This window comes from Physeter macrocephalus, chromosome 10 (assembly GCF_002837175.3).
Source record: "Physeter macrocephalus isolate SW-GA chromosome 10, ASM283717v5, whole genome shotgun sequence".
In the NCBI taxonomy this organism is placed as follows: domain Eukaryota; kingdom Metazoa; phylum Chordata; class Mammalia; order Artiodactyla; family Physeteridae; genus Physeter; species Physeter macrocephalus.
The window spans coordinates 4,455,065-4,474,464 of record NC_041223.1 but is presented as its reverse complement, the minus strand read 5'-3'; positions in this window follow the sequence as shown (position 1 = coordinate 4,474,464).

Below are 19,400 nucleotides of genomic sequence, written 5' to 3'. Positions count from 1 at the left end.
TATTCAGGTATTCCACAGAGGCAGGGTACATCAAGTTGATGGTGGACATTTAATCCGCTGCTCCTGAGGCTGAGGGGAGAGATCTCCCTTTCTCTTCTTTGTTCACACAGCTCCTGGGTTCAGCTTTTGATCTGACCCAGCCTCTGCATGTAGGTCACCTGAGGGCATCTGTTCTTTGCTCAGACAGGACGGGGTTAAGGGAGCAGCTGCTTTGGGGGCTCTGGCTCACTCAGGCCAGGGGGAGGGAGGAGTATGGATGCGGGGTGAGCCTGTGGCGGCAGAGGCCAGGGTGATGTTGCACCAGCCTTAGGCGCACTGTGTGTTCTCCCGGGGAAGTTATCCCTGGATCACAGGACACTGGCGGAGTGACCTGTGCTTGCACACAGGCTTCTTGGTGGCAGCAGCAGCAGCCTCAGCATCTCATGCCCATCTCTGGGGTCCACGCTGATAGCCGCGGCTTATTCATATTAAATGCAATGAACTCCTGTATTTTGTATTCTATTCTATTCTATTCTATTCTATTCTATTCTATTCTATTCTATTTTTACTCTACTCTTCTAGTTCAAAAGAGATTTTTAAGTACCCATTCAATTTACATCATAACTCACTATTGATTATAAACTGAAATTTGAAAACACTCTCATAAATGATACTTCTGATATTCTGGCTGCTTAGTTCAATTTCTCTTCCTTCTAGTGTTCTTGTCTTCCTCTCCACTGTGATCCACTGTACACCTCATTGTTCTCGATACCTGTGCCTCCCCATGATCTCAACTACAGGCATTCCATTGACAGTAAACACCTCCTGTCTTTCCAGTTATGCCCTTCAGTGACCCTGAGTCTAACAGTTGTGACCCTCTCCTTAATGTCTTTGCTTCCACAATCCATCATTGTGATGAGTATATTATATACTCTCTCCAGTACTTAAGAACCAGAGTCTAGTCTGGCAAGACACCAGCTCTGATAAATGCAATCCTCTGCCTACTCCACACTTGCATCTATACAGCCAAATGCAGCTGGATAAAATGCAGCCACATTGACTCATCTTACTTTTAATTATGACTGACCTTAGTGTTTTTTATCAGTCTTCCTACATCTCCATTAGGCAGCCAATACCCCCCTCTCCTTGGGTCCCTCTCAACATTTCTCTCTCCTCAAACTTCCAGCAGCTCCGCACTTCCAGTTGACATTTTTGCTTCACTGAGAAGACAGAGAACTGCCATCTCCAATTTCCCAGTATCTGTACCATGTACACCATCACCCCTCCCACTATAACCAGGCAGAAGCTGTTCCTTCTCCTATCTAGAATCATCCCTCCTTTTGTGCACTACATCCTCTCCCCTCTGAATCATTCAAGAGCATCTCTTTTGCAAATCATCATTTCTCTTTTGCATCATCAAATTTCCTCCTCTTCTGGATCATTCCCAGCAGCATTATAACTACAGCCCCTCAGTGATTGCAGTCAGCCCAATGACTTTAATGCAATAAATGCTATGTATTCATATTCTAATGACACCCAAATTCATTTCTTTTACCTTGATCTTTTTCCCTGTAATTCAGACTTGTATCTAGTAACCAACCCTACATATCTACTGGGGTATTTAATGAGCATCTTAAACTTAGGATGTCACAAAAGTCCTCCTGGTTCTGCCCCCCTTCTTTCACCATTTCTGTAACCCTCTGGTCTTCTCCATTTCTGTTCACTGGCAAGTCCATCCTCACATTGGTCCAGATCCTTAGAGTCACCTTTGATTCCTCTGTGTCCCCCATACCTAGGATGACAAACTCATCCCAGTTGGCCAGGACTTTCCAGTTTTAGCTCTGAAAGTCCCAGGTCCTGGAAACACCTCAGTCTCAGGCAAACCACATGGTTGGTCACCTTATTCACGTTCTACATATTGCTCTGTTGTGGTCCATGGCACTCACCTTCTGAAGTACTGCATGTTCTCTTATTTATTCATTTATTGTCCACCCCCCCACTCCCCTATGAATGACACTCCATGAGAACAGAGTTCAGTGCTCAATCCCCAGTGCCTAGACGACCACATGGAACATCGCAGCCACTTTATAAATGCGTTTTGGACAAATGTGTGTCTCTATGCAAGACTCTTTCAAATATCCATCAGGTAAAGTTAATGTTCTGTGTCTTATCTATCCTGTGGCTTTTTGATACCTTCTGGACCTAACCAGTACCTTAGGTGAAAGAGATAGAAAAGAACTCTCTGCCTGAAGTTTCCTGTTGCCCTATGGCCCATGTAAAACCCTGGAATAGAAATTAAAGGAGGTGCTTGCCCTAATGCCAGAGTTCCAATTTGGAGTTGAAGGCTTAGCCTATTCTGAGCATCCTTCATCAGAAGCTCTTTTTAATTGTATATGTGTCTGTTTCTTCCCCATTAGAAGGTAGGTTTCTGGAGGCAAATGCTCTTAGTCACCCAAGCAGCCATCATGGTGCCTCACAAACAGCATTTCTTGAAAGAAATACTGTTAACTAATATTTTTGAAAAGGAAATCCCAACAATAGAGCATCAGATCTTACCAGGAAATTGCTTCTGGGAATTAAGTGGGCATACAATTGGCGCACACTGTTTTGAAGCTAGCACGTTGAGTCTGGCAGCTGTGGGGACAGGGGAGCAGTGGTTGCTGTGTTTGCCCATTAGAGCTTAATTGACTGCATATCTCCCACCTTCGGGCTTGAGCAAAGGGATGTTTTCAGCCCGATTAGCCTCCAGGTTCCTTGGATTTGGTTTTGTAGATATTTAGACCCATAATCTGCAGTAGGAATAATGCATAATTAGTGAAGCAGTGGTGACTCACTCTATACAGAGGTGGATCTTGGCCTCCCACAAGGTTTCTAAGAATAGCTGCTGCAGACAAGTTCTCAAAGAACAAAAACTAAATGCTTTGTCTCTAAAGATTCCTCTTCATGCCTAACAAGAAAGGCATGATAAAAATCAAGAAAAATAATTCCTCAGCATGCAACATATGTACTGGAGATCCTGGAAAGACAAAGAAGTCTATTCCCACAGTTACACTATGGATATTTTTTATGATAAAAGAACATGGTAGTTTGCTGTTCATTCTGTAGGCAGAAAAAAAGTATGTTGTAAGCTTTACTTCTTCTACAACTTTCAAAAGATTTTTGCAAGAGGTGAGTGAATGCTACTACATATCTAGGTCAGCTAAATATAGACAAACACTATATTTTCTAATATGTAACACTTCAATCATTTGTCTTTTATTCAATCTGTCAACAAGTCATTTAACAAATATTTAACTGAGAATTATAATGTGCAAGAAATTGTGAAGGATATAGAGTTGTATTAAAAATTGGCTGCTGTTTTCTGGGAATTTACAAGCAAGTAAGAAGAGGAAAAATAAATGCAACTAACTCCAATAAAAGGTAGAAGATTGAACAAATAAAATATTTACTCCAGGTCTTGAGAATGTGATTTTTTTGCTGAGCCTTAACTCTAAGAATTTAGTGCAAAGGCAAAAACAAATAAAATGAAAACCAAAACTTGAGGAAAAGGTATAGACCTTTTCAAAAAGTATTTTAAATACTTTAACATTAAAACAATTGTGGCAATATATTCCACCAATGTGGGCATACACATTGCAAAAATTAATAAAAAGAAACCTCAATCAAAATAGAGTCAGGAGGCCAGAGTGGGAGCTTTCAGGCCCTACGATGACAGCGGAGATCAACAGAAAGAAGAGACACTTCCTCTTCTTGCCTGGAAAGAGGGCAGCCAATAAGACTGTCACAGCTCAGCCAAGGAAGAGCCACTGTACTTTGAAGAACTCTTAATTCCTCCAGTGGAATGGGTGGGTTAGGGTTTGAGGAGAGAGGAGACGTTTAGGGGAATCATTCTGGAGGAGGAAAAGCTCTAGCTGGGTCTAATCTAATAATAATATAGATACTATCTAATATTGATCGAATAATTTCTTTGTGCCAGGCATTGAGTTAGTTGCCTTCCATTCATTATAATATTTATTCTCAACAACATCTCTTTGAATTAAATGTGCTTATCCACAATTGAAAGGGGCTAAAGCTTAGAAAGATTAATTGACGTGCCCAGTTTGTAAGTGATGAATTTGGGAATTAAAACAAGGTCTCAAGATTCCAATCGCTGTTCTCTTAACAGGGCTAAACTTTCTCTTCTTTTCCAGAGGAGAGATATTTAGCCCCTGGTCACAGACGAGTGTGATCTCAGGCCCAGACATCAGCACAGGCTCTGCCTTGGAGGCACAAGGAAACACAGTGAAGAGTGAAAACACCAGCTGCAGTCATGAGTAGCCTACAAAGCTGTGGAGGGAAGACTGGTGACAGCTGAGGCTGAGGTCCAAAGATCAGACTTAAAGAATGTGTATGACATTGGGCTGAGGAGCCTGATCTCCCTTTTGCACAATAATGCGTAGATAAAAGGAGACTTAAAGTGATAACATGGTTAGATTTGCATCATATAAAGAAAGATCTCCCTGGTGGCAGTGTGCCATGAGGGTGGCACTTCCTTTACAGCCGTGGAGCCCTGAGGAGAAGAGCTCTGGTGGCCAGGGTGCTGGCAGGAGGGTGTGGTGTTAGATTTCAGAGCATGGGGAACTGCAGTTCCTGTGTGTAAAGTCACAATTACACAATTTCAAAATCCACAGGGCTCTACAAAGTTTCTTCATTTTACAGATGAAAAAAAGCCAAGCCCAAGATGGTTACATAGAGCCTGGAAGCTGCAGAAGATTTTAGTGAGCCTGCAGGTTTTCTGGCTTCATGACTTTGGATTATTTACTCATCCTTATAACGCCAACATGGAAGTGTTCTGATACTGGAAGCCTGAGACGAGGGGGCTGAGATGGTGTGTCTGCACCCAGGATCCTTCCACATCATTCATTCTGTCTACTACTATTTTCCCAGTTAAAGGGCATAGGGTCTAAGTAAACAAACAAACTTTGCAGCAAGGCTATTGAGCTAGACAATAATAAGTGTAAATTTTTCATTTTTACCCCCATTAAACTTGTATAATACAGTGCTTCATTCGCCTTTGTCACTGACAGGTACTATCCACTTTCACATTTTACATTTTTCTTTATCAGATATTCAGAGCACACTGTGTTGCTTTACTTGGTGCACCACAAAACACCGTTTCAAGGGATACCTGCCCAGAGGACTTAATCTTGGGAGGCCACTGTGTTATCATGGGAAGAGCTCAGGGTCAGAAGACACAAGCTGTATATTCAGATCCAAAATGAGCAGCTGCACGGACTAGGAGAGCATACTTCATCTCTCTTATACTGTTTTATCTGAAAAAAAATAAAAACTGCACAAGAACGTTTTTCTCAATTTTTGAGCAATAAATAAGGTATAATTAAATCAGTTTATAATTGTTTTTTTAAACAACTGTTAGTGAATAATATGCCTGGTTATAAAGCAAACTTTCTTTGGGTATAATCAACTTGTAAAGTAGTTATATCTTTTTCTTGCTGCATATCCAGAGATTCTTTAAAAAGTTAGTAAAGTTCAACAGTAAATGGTTCAAAATAGCCATTAGAGTTGACCAGAAACTTTTCACAAATGTGGACATTTCCTGTGGTCCTGGCTAAGCAGGGTGGGCACCCAGCGCTGGCCCTGGTTTCTAGTTTGTGAAGGCCCACTGTTCACATTCTCCCTTTCCATAGTGGAAAGTACTCATTAATGGACAGAGGCTTTGAAGCCGAATCCGGCCTCTGTACCCGGCACCAAATTAAATCTCGCAGACAGAGTTTTGGGTGATATAGAAAAGAACAGAGTTATTGCTTTGCCAGGAAAAGGGGGATACAGTAGGCTCATGCCCTCAAAACTATGTATCCCAACCTGGAGGGGGTAGTGAGGAGTCTTACAGCAGTGGTTCAAAGAGCGCAGACAGAGTTTTGGGTGATATAGAAAAGAACAGAGTTGTTGCTTTGCCAGGAAAAGGGGGATACAGTAGGCTCATGCCCTCAAAACTATGTATCCCAACCTGGAGGGGGTAGTGAGGAGTCTTACAGTAGTGGTTCAAAGAGGAGGGCGTGGTCAGCTCGTGGACGTTCTTCCGATTGGCTGGTGGGGAGGTAAGTGGGAGTCGACATCGTCAACCTTCTGGTTCCAACCGGTCTGGGGTCCACATGCTTGTGGGCAGCATAGAGTTAACTTCTCCCACCTGGCGGGGGTTTCAGTATCTGCAAAACAGCTCAAAGCTATTGTTCTGTATATCCTTGAGGGGGAGCCAGAACTCTGCCCCAAGGCTGCACTATTGTTTCTTTTGACGGTTCCTCCCTTGTCTCTGTATCCCCTCCCTTCCCTAATTAGCAACTCTTTGAACCTGCTGTTGGAACTCAAGGTAGGTAGGTCAAGGAGGTTGAATGAAGCCTATTTCCTGTAATCAAGAAACGGGGGACACATGTGCCCAGGAGCCCCGGAGGGTCCTGCTCGCTATCAGCTTCTCTTCTCGAAGTATTTCATAGAAGCCAAAAGTTTTATGTGTCCTACACTAAGGGATTATCATGTATATGCAAGTTACTTGTCCACCTGCTTTTGTAGATAATAAACATGGGCAAGTCAGTTCCCTTTTTCTTTTCCCTAAGACTCTCACAACTTAATTTTTAGACATTAGATGCATGGCGGTACTGTGTTATCAATACGTTATAAACAGACCCTGTTGCTAACACTGTAAATGTAGATTAGGTTTAACCCACACTAATTTAAGACAAAGTGTAATTCCCAGTATTAAATTCTACACACACACACACACACACACACACACACACACACACACACACACACACAATCCCTTAAATGACACCACAGCAGCATTATCTTAATGGGCAAAGCCACTTCCACTTCTGGGTCTTCCCTCAGGGATGCTATTACTCTCCATGATTATGCTAAAGGCTATCATTGTAATCTCCGTTAGCAGTATTACCCACATCCCTTTACCTACCTGGGAGTGTCCCCTGCTTGCCTAAATTATGCTGCTATTGTCAACCTCACAGCCCAGTTTTGGATGTTAGAAGAGGCACTAAGCAGCTGTTAGGCCAGATGGATGACTTTTAGTTGTAGGGTTCATACATTTACAGGACAGGAAAACATCTGGGTAGTGGCAATAAAGAAGGGCTCTTGTTTTTCTGATCTGGTGACCCAAACACATTTTGAATTGGGGGGATTTGTGGTAAATTCCCAAAGCCTAGAATTTTGGTCAAATTCAATTCTATCAATAATGGCCTACTTACAAATTGGAAACCAAAATTATTACTGGGTTACATTTTTCACATTAAGATAGAAATTGAACGCAGTCTTGGGCTCTTAACTACACACGCAGAGAGGAGCAAAATCAACTTTGCCAGTGTCTTCTGCTTCAAAGGAAGCAGTTTGATTGGAAAGGCACAGATCCGTTCCCCACTTGAAATGGTCCTTCCTGAAGTGAGCAAATTTCCTGGCTCCGCAGGCTGGAAGGCCGAGGCCCTGTCACTCCTGAAAGTAGCCTGCACTCAGCTCTGCCTGCCAGTTGCAAACTGTCACAAGCTGTGTCCCTACGTCTTGGTTTTATTAAAGTGACCCCTTGGTTCAGAAACCAAGACAGATGGGAACCCCACCCTTAATATTCTGTATTCTCCAGGTCCAATAAAGCACTGATCCCTTTTACAAAATCTAACCCCGACGCACCATAGGCTAAGTAAGAAGGTTATGTGGAGATTCATCGCATCCCAGGATCTTAAAATTTGAGGGAATCTGAGAGGGTTCTTATTCCCTCTACTGCCAGAGACCGGACTTTCTTGTAACAACTTCTACAGATAATTACAATGTCTCGACTTGTGAGATCGGTCAATAGGGGAGGCGAAATTTTTTCAAAGCAGTGAATTTAGATTTTAGAACAAAACAGATGCTTTTGAAAGTTTCAGAAGAGGTGTTCTTGGGTAACTCCCCCTCCCATATTTATTTCGTGTTAGTGACTTGTCCCTAATAAATGCTTGCGGATCTATATTAATATCTTGTCACCTATAAATTGGCGCCTGCCATCTACCTCTACAAGGATGAAATTATGAGCCGCTGCAGCTGCAGACCTTCAACACCCCCTGAAAGGAGCTCAGGGTGGAGAGCAGGGACCAGACGCTCTGTGCTCTGCGAAAAGCTGGCAGAACATGTTTTCAGATAGATATTTTCAGGAGGTGAATTTGTGAGCCCAATGCTTGCATCTCCCCATATCTAGAAAAGTACTAAAATCCTTCGTGGTGACGTCTGCTCCTTGTGACTAGCAGAAACCTGCAAAAAATATGCGCTTGAATCGCATGGACTTCCCCTTCACCAAGATCGCATACTGACCTTCCCCCTGCCTCTTTGGAGCAGTTTCTCAGAACAATCTGGAACGCTGTCTCCTGGGCTACAGTCCTCATTTTGCCCCCAATAAAACTTAGCTCACAACTCTCGCATTGTGCATTTTTGTCAGTTGACTATCTGTATCTCTACCTAGATCTCTACCTATACCTATATCTATATCTGTATCTATATCTATATATCCATCTAGGAGTTTTTCAAGCACCACTTCCTCTGGATAAAAGTTAAATTTTCATCTTAACTTTCTCTGTAAAATTATTGAGAAACCAGCATTTTTATATGTGTGGGGTGTTTTGGGGTGAGGATGGTTCTCAGTAGCATAAAACAAACTCAGGTCTATGTCCTCACCATACAAACCCTTGAAAGCCATGATGTTGTCCTGGCAGGAAAATGCTGACCCTCAGCGATCGCTTATTCTCTAGCCTTTCCTTTACCTTGTTGTCTACTTTCTCCATCCACCTTTGTTCTCTTTAAATACAAAATGTCAACATAATCAATTCATCAGAACAGAGGTCATTCCCATTGCAGCTCGGTAAATTGTCCACATGAAAAAATAAATAAAAAAGCAGGGAATCTAAGCAGTGGGGACATCTACACAGTGTCACAGCACCCAATACTCAAATCCCAAAAGCTGGGGGCATCACAACACTGAAGAAATAGGACAGGAGAGAGTGGAAGATGATGAATGCATTGACCTCTGGCACTGTCCGTATGTGATGCTTTCAGATCTAGTTACCTGGGGAAGCATGCCATGAAGACTAGGGTTTCCTGAGGGCCCTGGAAAACTGTGGTCAAGATGTTATTTGAAGAGACTGGCTCCAATGCAGCCTCCCCGATCCCAATCCAGATGGCGTTGTGGCTCTCAACTTCTTAAGTTTGGTTCTTGTAGAAGAGTCCAGGGTGTGCAGGCTTTTCCATTCATGGAAGGGCTGGGGTCGTTCCTGGGATTTCTTATAGACCAGCGGTATAAGCTTTGTGTGCAAGTGCAACGCCAGGGAAGATTTGGTTTTTTCTCTCAAGCCTGACAGAATTCCAGGGGCACAGAGTGTTACAGGCGCCTCTCTGGGAGCGTAGGGCAAGGAGATAAGTCATCTAGAGCTATGATCTGCCTGTTCCAACTCTGTCTCCCCCTCACTTCTTTTAAGAGTATTTTTTGGGGGGGTAAATATACCAGAATACATAGCAGGTGGACATTACTAGTCTCTTCCTGGTCATCCAATTCCCACCTGCAGTGCTGCAAGGTTTAGTACATCAAGACCTTACTACTTCACCATCCAAGCCACAAGAAATGTTTTTGCGAGGTTTGTTGATATTCTGGAAAGTAACACAAATTCCTTTAGTTACCTCAGAGCACTTAAATTATTATCCAGTTGTGTCTCAGAGGAAGTGAGAAATATTTTTTAAATGATAACAAAGATGTGTAGCAAACAATTGACAAATATATAATACTTTACTGTAAATTTCATATAGCAAATTCAATCTCACAGAATGCTTCCATCGATTATTGAAAAACTATTTCCATGACCAACCTATGGTTGCAATTGCCTACCAAGTGTATTCATAAAGTGAATAGTCATTAAAACTTTCATTTACATTAATGAGTTAGGTGAGTGTGAAACAACAAAAATGGATGTACTTCAGTAGGTCATCAATAATAAGAGACCTTTTTTGAATTGGAAAATCGTTTTGCACACTGGAACAACATTCGCTCTAATTTTTGGTGCCATTTATAATGTGATAGCTATAGACACAAAGTACTTTTAAGTATAATCTGCTTTTTTATTGACGTATAACACGGTATTTGTCTTTCTCTGTCTAACTTATTTCACTTAGCATAACACCCTCCAAGTCTATTCATGTTGCTGCAAATGGCAAAATTTCAGTCTTTTTTAGTGGCTGAGTAGCTGTCTGTTGTTTGTATTTATGTATTTACATATGTTTTATATATATATATATATATATACACACACATATATATATCTCACATCTTTATCCTCTCATCTGTTGAGGGACACTTAGTTTGCTTTCATATTTTGGCAATTTTAAATAATGCTTCTATGAACATTGAGGTGCACATATCTTTTTGAATTAGTGTTTTCACTTTTTTGGGGGGATATATACCCAGGAGTGGAATTGCTGGGTCATATGGTAATACTATTTTTAGCTTTTGAGAACCCTCCATAGTGTTTTCCATAGTGGCTGCACCAATTTACATTCCCAGCAACAATGTATGAGGGTTCCCTTTTCTCCACATCCTCGCCAACATTTGTTATTTGTGTTCTTTTGTTGATACCCATTCTGACAGATGTGAGGTGATGTTTTATTGTGTGTTTTTTTTCATTATGGTTTTAATTTGCATTTGTTTGATGATTAACTGTGTTGAGCATCTTTTCATGTGCTTGTTGACCATCTGAATGTCCTCTTTGGAAAAATGTCTGTTCAGGTCTTCTGTTCATTTTTTAATTGGGCTGTTTGGTTTTTTGACGTTGAGTTGTATGAGCTGTTTATATATTTTGTATATAAACCCCTGTTGGTCATATCATTTGCAAATGTTTTCTCCCATTCAGAAGGTTGTCTTTTTGTTTTGTTTCCTTTGTTTTTGTTTGGTTTCCTTTGCTGTGCAAAAGGTGTTTTTCAACAATTTCTATGTCTAAATAATCAATAAAACAGCAAATCAAGCCCTGAGGTGTAGCATTTGCAGATTTCTGTGGTGTGATTTCTCCCACCATAGCTGATGTGAAGCTGCCAAAATGGCTTTCCTGAAGACGGAATGGAAAGAGCTCTGTGGTAACACTGTTAGGTTGTAGTCTCACCACAAAAGACAGTAGACATCAACAGCCTCAAGAACGTAGGTAATGGAGCTAAGTAGGAGAATAAGTGGGAAATGATAAGTTTGGAGTGTTTATTGCCTTTGCATTTAATACAATTTTTTGATTGTAAGTTTATATAATTTAATTACTAACTCATTTCTGTCAAACAACAGGCTTGTAAACTTCTTGAAAATTTAACGATCAACTCTTGAGCTCTTGATCAGTTGGTTTACCCCTGAATACCAAAGGCTGTTGGTTTCCTGTCCTGAAACATCATGTGAAATGGAGATTTCATTTCCTTATGTCAACCCAATATCCAATTTTAAATAAACAGTTACCTTTTCTCTGAGATCTGGTGCTTACAACTCATATTCTACCACCTAAATCTACAATAATTGAGTCATTTGCTGCACTTTATGTTAACGGTGAGTGGATGGAAATTATTGACGTGACATTCAAAGAAGCACCTGTTTATATGTATTTTGAGTGGTTTAGATTCTTCAAAACAGGACAGATAAAGAATAATGAAAGACATTTGTAAAAATACATGAGGCTTATGAAAATCTACAACTAAATAATTAATCCTTACTTTTTTTTATTTTTATTGTTTGCGGTACGCGGGCCTCTCACTGCTGTGGCCTCTCCCATTGCAGAGCACAGGCTCCGGACGCGCAGGCTCAGCAGCCATGGCTCATGGGCCCAGCCTCTCCGCGGCATGTGGGATCTTCCCGGACCAGGGCGCGAACCCGCGTCGCCTGCATGGGCAGCCGAACTCTCAACCACTGCGCCACCAGGGAAGCCCCTAACCCTTAATTTTGATATATCACTGAGTGTTCACAATTATGTTGGCTTGGTCTCAATACCCCAGAAAGGTGATTATTTCACAGTGCTCCCACATATGCCTCTTCTCATAACAAGTAAACATTCTGTGTAAGTGAAAGAAAGTTAAAATATCCAAGAGAACACATCACAAAATGATCAGTGACCATAGTGGAGAAGACACTTTTTCATACCACTGTGAACTAGATGCTATTTTTTTTTTTTTGGCCACACCACGAGGCATGTGGGATCTCAGTTCCCTGACCAGGGATCAAATCTGCACCCCCTGCATCCCTGCATTGGAAGCACAGAGTCTTAACCACTAGACTGCCAGGGAAGTCCCAAACTAAATTGTTCTGATTTGGCTTAAATCTCAGCAAGACATCTGAGACAATTTGCTCCTCATAAGAAGACAGAAGGGGGCTTCCCATTTTTTCATTTCTTGACGAAGTCTCAGGACCTAAGAAGTAAAAGTGATGTGGAAAGAGTTACTTAATTCCATTTTCTGACTTTGGGGTACAACTAAATCTCAGGGTTGCCATAGTTCTTTGTAGCATGTCTTATGTAAACATAGTAATGGGTTAATAGGTGAATCACGTAATTCAAATAATTCAAGCAAAAGATCTGTCATAGAGAAAGGCAACTGGTGAGTAGAGATAAGGAGAGATCCCTTGGTCTTCAACTAGGCTGCTCTTTTAAAATATAGTGTATTAACAGGAAGTTTGAGTTATAGTAAGGCCAACAGATGAGGAAACAATTTCCATTGAAAAGGTGGCGTATTACTTCCAGTAACCAAGAGGAGAGAGCATGGAGGCCACAGGGGAAAGCACCAGGGTCAACCACGGAGCAGAGAGAGAGCGGCAACTCTGAGCAAGAACATTTACTGTGGTTTCTTTGGGAAGGGACAGGTGAAGAAAGGGAAGCAGGCTTAGTATTAACTAGTTTAAGTTCAGCAGGCTCTGGGGCACAGGGTCTGTCCCTGGTTGTCCGGTGATAAAGGTGGAGCTCAAGTGTGAGAACTGGATAGGGGCAGTAATTGGTGTGTGAACTTCGGATTGATTGGCTTGTATTTGAAAACACCCCAGGAGGAAGACTCCTAAGGGGGTGATGAGGGAGGAAGGAGATCAAGGCAAGGAGACTTGGGCAAACTATCAGATGCATGTTTGTTGTATGATCATATTATCAGGCTTGTTACAGAAGCTAGAAATATGGTCACTACAGCTACCTGTGTTGAAAAGTTTTCCAGTAGAATACGCAGCTTCTAGTTTGTCTATCAGTACATTTGGTTGCAGATTTAACATTTACCTTATGTGAAATAAAAAGAAAATTCGTGGAGTAGCAGTTTATATAACACTCTAAGAGCCTTATGGTAAAAAAGTGCAAAACAGATTCAGTGTTTAAAATAGCAACAGCAAGCTAACAGCATAGATGCATGGCAGAGGTTAATTCCATAAGCCAAAAAGCTAACGTTCTGAGCGAAAAGGGGAAAAATCATACATATGTACTTGCAGTTAGTTGTAAACAAGAAGAAATGCTGGGTAGTTAGCCTGAAGCCAGCTGAATTAGGAAACCCTTCCTGAGATTTTCCTTTCCGCTATTTATAGGCTAGAGAAGAGTCACTATTTGCACAACAATAGGGCAGATTTTTCTATATTTGTTGACCCAGGAAAATCTTCTCATGGAGGATTTATTTGCAGTCCTGTAGAGATTTTTTCCCCTTATATCTGGACATTTTGAATATAAAAAGCCAAATGACATAAAATATTACATCTGTTACTAAATCAACATTGCAAGAGACCACCATTTGGAATGGGGTGGAGTGAAGTTAGAAAAGGGAAAGGATGAATTTTCAATAATATATAGAAGTTCTGAATTGTGGAAAATTTTTAAGTAGTAATTTAAAATAGTTTTTTTTAAACTAAAATCAAACGGAAGTATTATCAAGAAAGTGTTTATTCATTTTTGACACAGGATGTTTATTGAGCTAAAGCTGATTTTAGGAGGAGCATACAGGATGTCAGAGCACCCAACTGATATGCCAGAATGTACCTATTGCCATCGGTCACTCAAAAACTGTAATTTGGGCTTCCCTGGTGGCGCAGCGGTTGCGCGTCCGCCTGCCGATGCAGGGGAACCGGGTTCGCGCCCCGGTCCGGGAGGATCCCACGTGCCGCGGAGCGGCTGGGCCCGTGAGCCGTGGCCGCCGAGCCTGCGCGTCCGGAGCCTGCGCTCCGCAACGGGAGAGGCCACAACACAGGGAGGCCCGCGTACCACAAAAAAAAACAAAACAAAAAAAAACTGTAATTTATCCAGAAACTTCTAAGTCTAGGGAAAACATTGGGTTTGTCCCCACATGCCGCGGAGCGGCTGGGCCCGTGAGCCATGGCCGCTGAGCCTGCGCGTCCGGAGCCTGCGCTCCGCAACGGGAGAGGCCACAGCACAGGGAGGCCCGCGTACCACAAAACAAAACAAAACAAAAAAAAAACTGTAATTTATCCAGAAACTTCTAAGTCTAGGGAAAACATTGGGTTTGTCTCAGAAGGAATTTTTATTTGTGGGTTGATGCTGATTTGCTGATACAACAGTTCTCACTCCCAGAGAAATCCCCTAATTACTTTTGAAGATTACCCAATTCAAGACAATGAAATTACTTCCCTAAGTCATTCACAAAACTAGTCTCATTACTTTAGGAAGATCAAAGAATGATTTCTAACTGCTGACCCAAGTTGTGATGATTTTCCCCCAGATTTGATAAGCTCTATGGTTTGAGAAGAAGTAATAGTCTTAGGATTGCACTGAGCAGCAAAGGAAAGAATTTTGTGGTTTCCAGCATCTGCGGAAGATCCCGTATCATGTTCCATCATCAATTAGAACGGTTTTGGTCGAAAGGGTCAGAAACACTTGTGCTCTCTTAAACGGAGGTTGAGAGGAAAGTGACTGGACCTCAGGATGGAATCAAGGAGTCACTAAGATCAAAGTTACTTTCATCGTTTCTTCATTGAGCATATTTGCTTGATTTTTCTCCGCGTCTGCAGAGGGACTTCCTCAGCTTCTCTGATCCATGTGGGAAAATAAAGAATGGCCACACGTAGCTCCAACATTGATCTGTTACTGGTCAGTCTCCCAGAGACAGAGCCTAGATCAAAGCTCAATCCAGTTTCAAAGCCCCAGGGAAGGTTCTCAAAGGTCAAGACTTGGAAGGGATGCTCAGAGTCAGGGAGACCGTGGAACGGGGCTGCTACCGCTCAAGTGATGAGAGCTGAGAGGGCTACATCCTGGGAGAGAGGCGCTGGACCGTCCAAACCGCGGGGTGAGAGATGCACTGCATCACGTAGCACACGTGCCGGACCAAGTGCCCTCATAGCAAATACAAAGTTCGTTGTGTTACGAGCTTTTGGTCTCACATGGTCTTTTGAAAAATACCTCCCCTTCTAGGCTTCCCCCACGGTCCATTGAGAAATGAATCCTTTTCACCTAGTTTCTTCAGTGGGGATCTAGATGTTTTAGACACAGAAATAATCCTTTAGTTACCTGTTTTCCTAACATAAATGGGCTCTTGTTATTCCTTGGAAATATGGATTTGTATCCTTTACAAAAAACATTGTCTTTTCCCCGCCTTACTTCCCCTCTGTTCTCCCATCTCTCGCGGGATACACACTGGTTAGGGGTTGGGCCCTCCACCCAAAGCCCCTCAATTCCCGTTCCCTACCGTCCATCCACGTGCTACGTATAATCACCTTTGAAGTCAGATCTGCATAAACTGATCGTGTTCTCCCGGGCACGCACTTTTCTCTCCATTTTCAGTAATCGTTTACCACTGACATCTCTCCAAATTCACACTTTCACGTCTGATCTTTTCTGGCTATTAGAGGCCATTATTTTTTGTGTGTGGAGGATATTTAATTCTAATTTTCCAGCTATTTCACTACCATCTCAAAGTGTAGGAGGGAGATGTATTTCTCTGGGGGAAAGTTTCTGGAGAGAATTCTCCTTCACACTGTTGGGTTTTAAGGCATATTGTAGGGTTTCTGTCCCTGTTCCCATAGGATCTCCCTTTCTTCAGGGACTGATGGTAAAAGGGAAATCATATTTTCAATGTATTACTTCCTGAGCCACTGATTAATGATTTGATGTGAGACTTTCACAGACTAGGCTAGAACATGTAACGTAAGCCCCAAGCTCAAGTGGGAAATCTCTTTCTTCCAATAAGAAGCATACCAGGTAGAAGAAAAGAAAAAGGCAAGCCCCAGGCACCGTACCTACCTAGACATGAGCACAAGAAAGGGAAAAAATATTCACATTTTTAGTGGAGTAACTCTGCCGATTAAAATATGTGGACACGTCTATATCCTGGAACCTGACCCAATCATACTAAAATTCTTTCCTCTTTGAGAGGAGAGAGAAGGGTTCTCTCCTTTCTCTTTTTGCCACCTCCATGTGCTCTCTCTCTCTCTCTCTCTCTCTCTCACACACACACACACACACACACACACACACACACACACGCACGCACACACACACACATTACTATTACCATCATAATTGCTGTAGAAGCACAACCATCACTTGGTAATGTAGTTTTAAAATAACAGAGTGGGGGACTTCCCTGGTGACACAGTGATTAAGAATCCGACTGCCAATGCAGGGGACACAGGTTCGAGCCCTAGTCTGGGAAGATACCACATGCCGTGGAGTAGCTAAGTCCACGAGCCACAACTGTTGAACCCAAGTGCCACAACTACTGAAGCCACCGCAATGAGAAGCTCATGCACTGCAATGAAGAGTAGCCCCTGCCCTGCTCACTACAACTAGAGAAAGCCCATGCACAACAATGAAGACCCAACGCAGCCAAAAATAAATAAATAAATAAATAAATTTATTATAAAGAAAAAGAACATGTACACTACTTAAATGACACATGTCCACAAGGGCGTGTGCCATTTCTTTCTTTCTCTCTCTTGATATAGAAGAATAAATTTGGAATTTAGATGTGAGGATTACAGGAGGTAATCAAAAAATAGTAACTTTATAATATTTTCTGAGGTTCTTTCCTCTCCATCTCTATTTTAGGCTTTAACTCCTGGACTAGTACAACACTCATTTCTGTAACCCTGCCCCCTTTACACATATAACCCACCCATGGTCCCTAAATGATTAGCTTGAAGAAATAATATAAGAATTAACTTTTTCCCATCTTCTTTCCTAATTGTATTCCCCTCATTGCTAGCCTGCCCTGGTTCTCTTGTATACATACCATTCTGGATTATTCCATAACCTATTTCAAATCCAGAGTCTACCCCTGCCTCTTTCCCTCCCTTTTTTGACTGTATTTCCTTGATAGGCGTGTGCACTTTTATCTGTCCAAAATGTTATTATCTTCTACATTTGAAGGCAGACCCTTTCCTAATATCTCTGTTCTGAGTGCCTCAATTGGCCATCTCTTCCTTCTGTAGACCTACTGTCTCATTCATCAAGGATGTTCTGAAAGGCCACCCAGACAGACAGCTTTGCAAGGCAGGAGGACACACACATGTTTCTCCGTCTTCTCTAAGGGCACTTAGCAATTATTCTTCACCAAGGTAGAAACTGAACTGAGTTTGATACCAATAGAAAATAAAAATAAAATTTTCAATGCCAGAATACTTGTAATGAACACAGAAATCAACAAAGGCAGGGCCCTGAGCTTCTTTTATTAGAGTGTGTGGATTTTCATAAACATGCTACACATTTGTCAGTTGCTTTGAATTCCTTTTCCAGTAGCGAAATTGAATTTTTACTGATTCATCCATCCTGCCCTCCCCCTGCAACCAAGGGAGTGTGTTTTTCAGGTGGTTGATTGGAGTTACTAGCGCAGTTAGTGGCTATAACATAAAGCATAGTTAATTGCATAACAGGAGGAGTTAATCTGTGACCTTGGGGCCCAGCAGCATGGTTTGCAGATTCACAGAGCTAACCTGCTGGTCAGTATGAAACAGGTATCTTGACTACAAAGTCCATCAAAGCACTGAAATTTACGCGCCCGGAGGAGCAGGGATTTTGTTGTAAATGCTGCTTAATCATTGCTGGAGCCTTATAAATATTAAACAGTAAGCACATAGCTCAGCTATGTTGCAGTCTGCAACTTATTTTGCATGCATAATTAGAATAAAGACAAATTCATGTCAGTCTGTTCAGAGAGGGTGCACATGGACAAAATTAATTGTTTAGTTTAAAAATATGAAGTGAAACTTGGGTAGTTTAATAGTAAAATGGCGTTATGAGTCATTCTACCTATCAATATATATAAATCTAGGTATTAAAAGCAAGTCAAAATAGCTTTTAACTAATAAAATATGACACATTGTCATGATGCCATTGATTATTTTCTGTAGAATATTTTACTGTATGTCTATGAATATTAAATATTTTTCTATTACTGAAGAATTTTGAGCCTTTCATGTTCCCTACTAAAGTGGCTTTCTACAAATGGTTTTACCATAATTTAAATCACTATTGATTCCCTTCAAAAAAGTACAGAGCAACCTCTGAAGAGAATGAGTATTTGGAAATTCTGCTACATGATTTTACTGGAATTGAGGGTACATATCCTAAGTGAACAGCATTTCTTATTCAATGCCCTTAGCAATTCTATGTTTCTCTGAAGCAGAGGAATATAGTGAAAAACGGAGATATAGGCTAGGGATTTTGTTCTAAGATTTATCAGCTTTGTGACCTTCGTCAGGCCAATTAGCCCTCATTGTGTTTGTTTCCTAATCTTTAAAAATAGGAATACATTTGCTTTTCCTGCTTCATATATAAGGATAAAGGAGATAATTTATGTGAGAGTACTTTACAAAATGGCTCTGAAAATATACGGTATTTGTTCTTTGTGTAGTAACACATTCTGTAAGTGAAACACCAGGGCTGTGTTGATCTCTGTTAATGCCTAATGTCTTCTGTTTGAATATGTCCTGTCCATAAGTGGTCCCTGAGTTTGCTGTAGGAGAGGTGCTTGAAAGATAAATAGATTTGTGGGAAATAAGGCTTAGCTAGGTGTGTGCTGACAGATAGAATTTTTGCTGCAGAATTACGGAAAACTTATTTCCTAGAGGAATAAAGATCTGAAATAGTCTTAATTTAAAGATACCTTTAATTTAAAGATAATTAAGTCTTAATTTAAAGATATCTTTAAATTAAGACTAAATTTTAAGTCTTAATTTAAATATATTAAAACATGTTACGATCTGATTTTTCTAAAGTAGCTAAAGTTCACTGGTAATCATGATCTAACGATTTTACTGGTAGATAAAATTACTTTTCTATTGAAAATCCTGTTTCTAGGAGAACTGTGTTAAGATGTATCTAAAATAGATTTTTTGTTCCGTTACTGAAGGTCTGTTCTATAGGATCAGTTTCTTTAAAATAAATGGATTCACGAAGCAGACATTTAAGAAA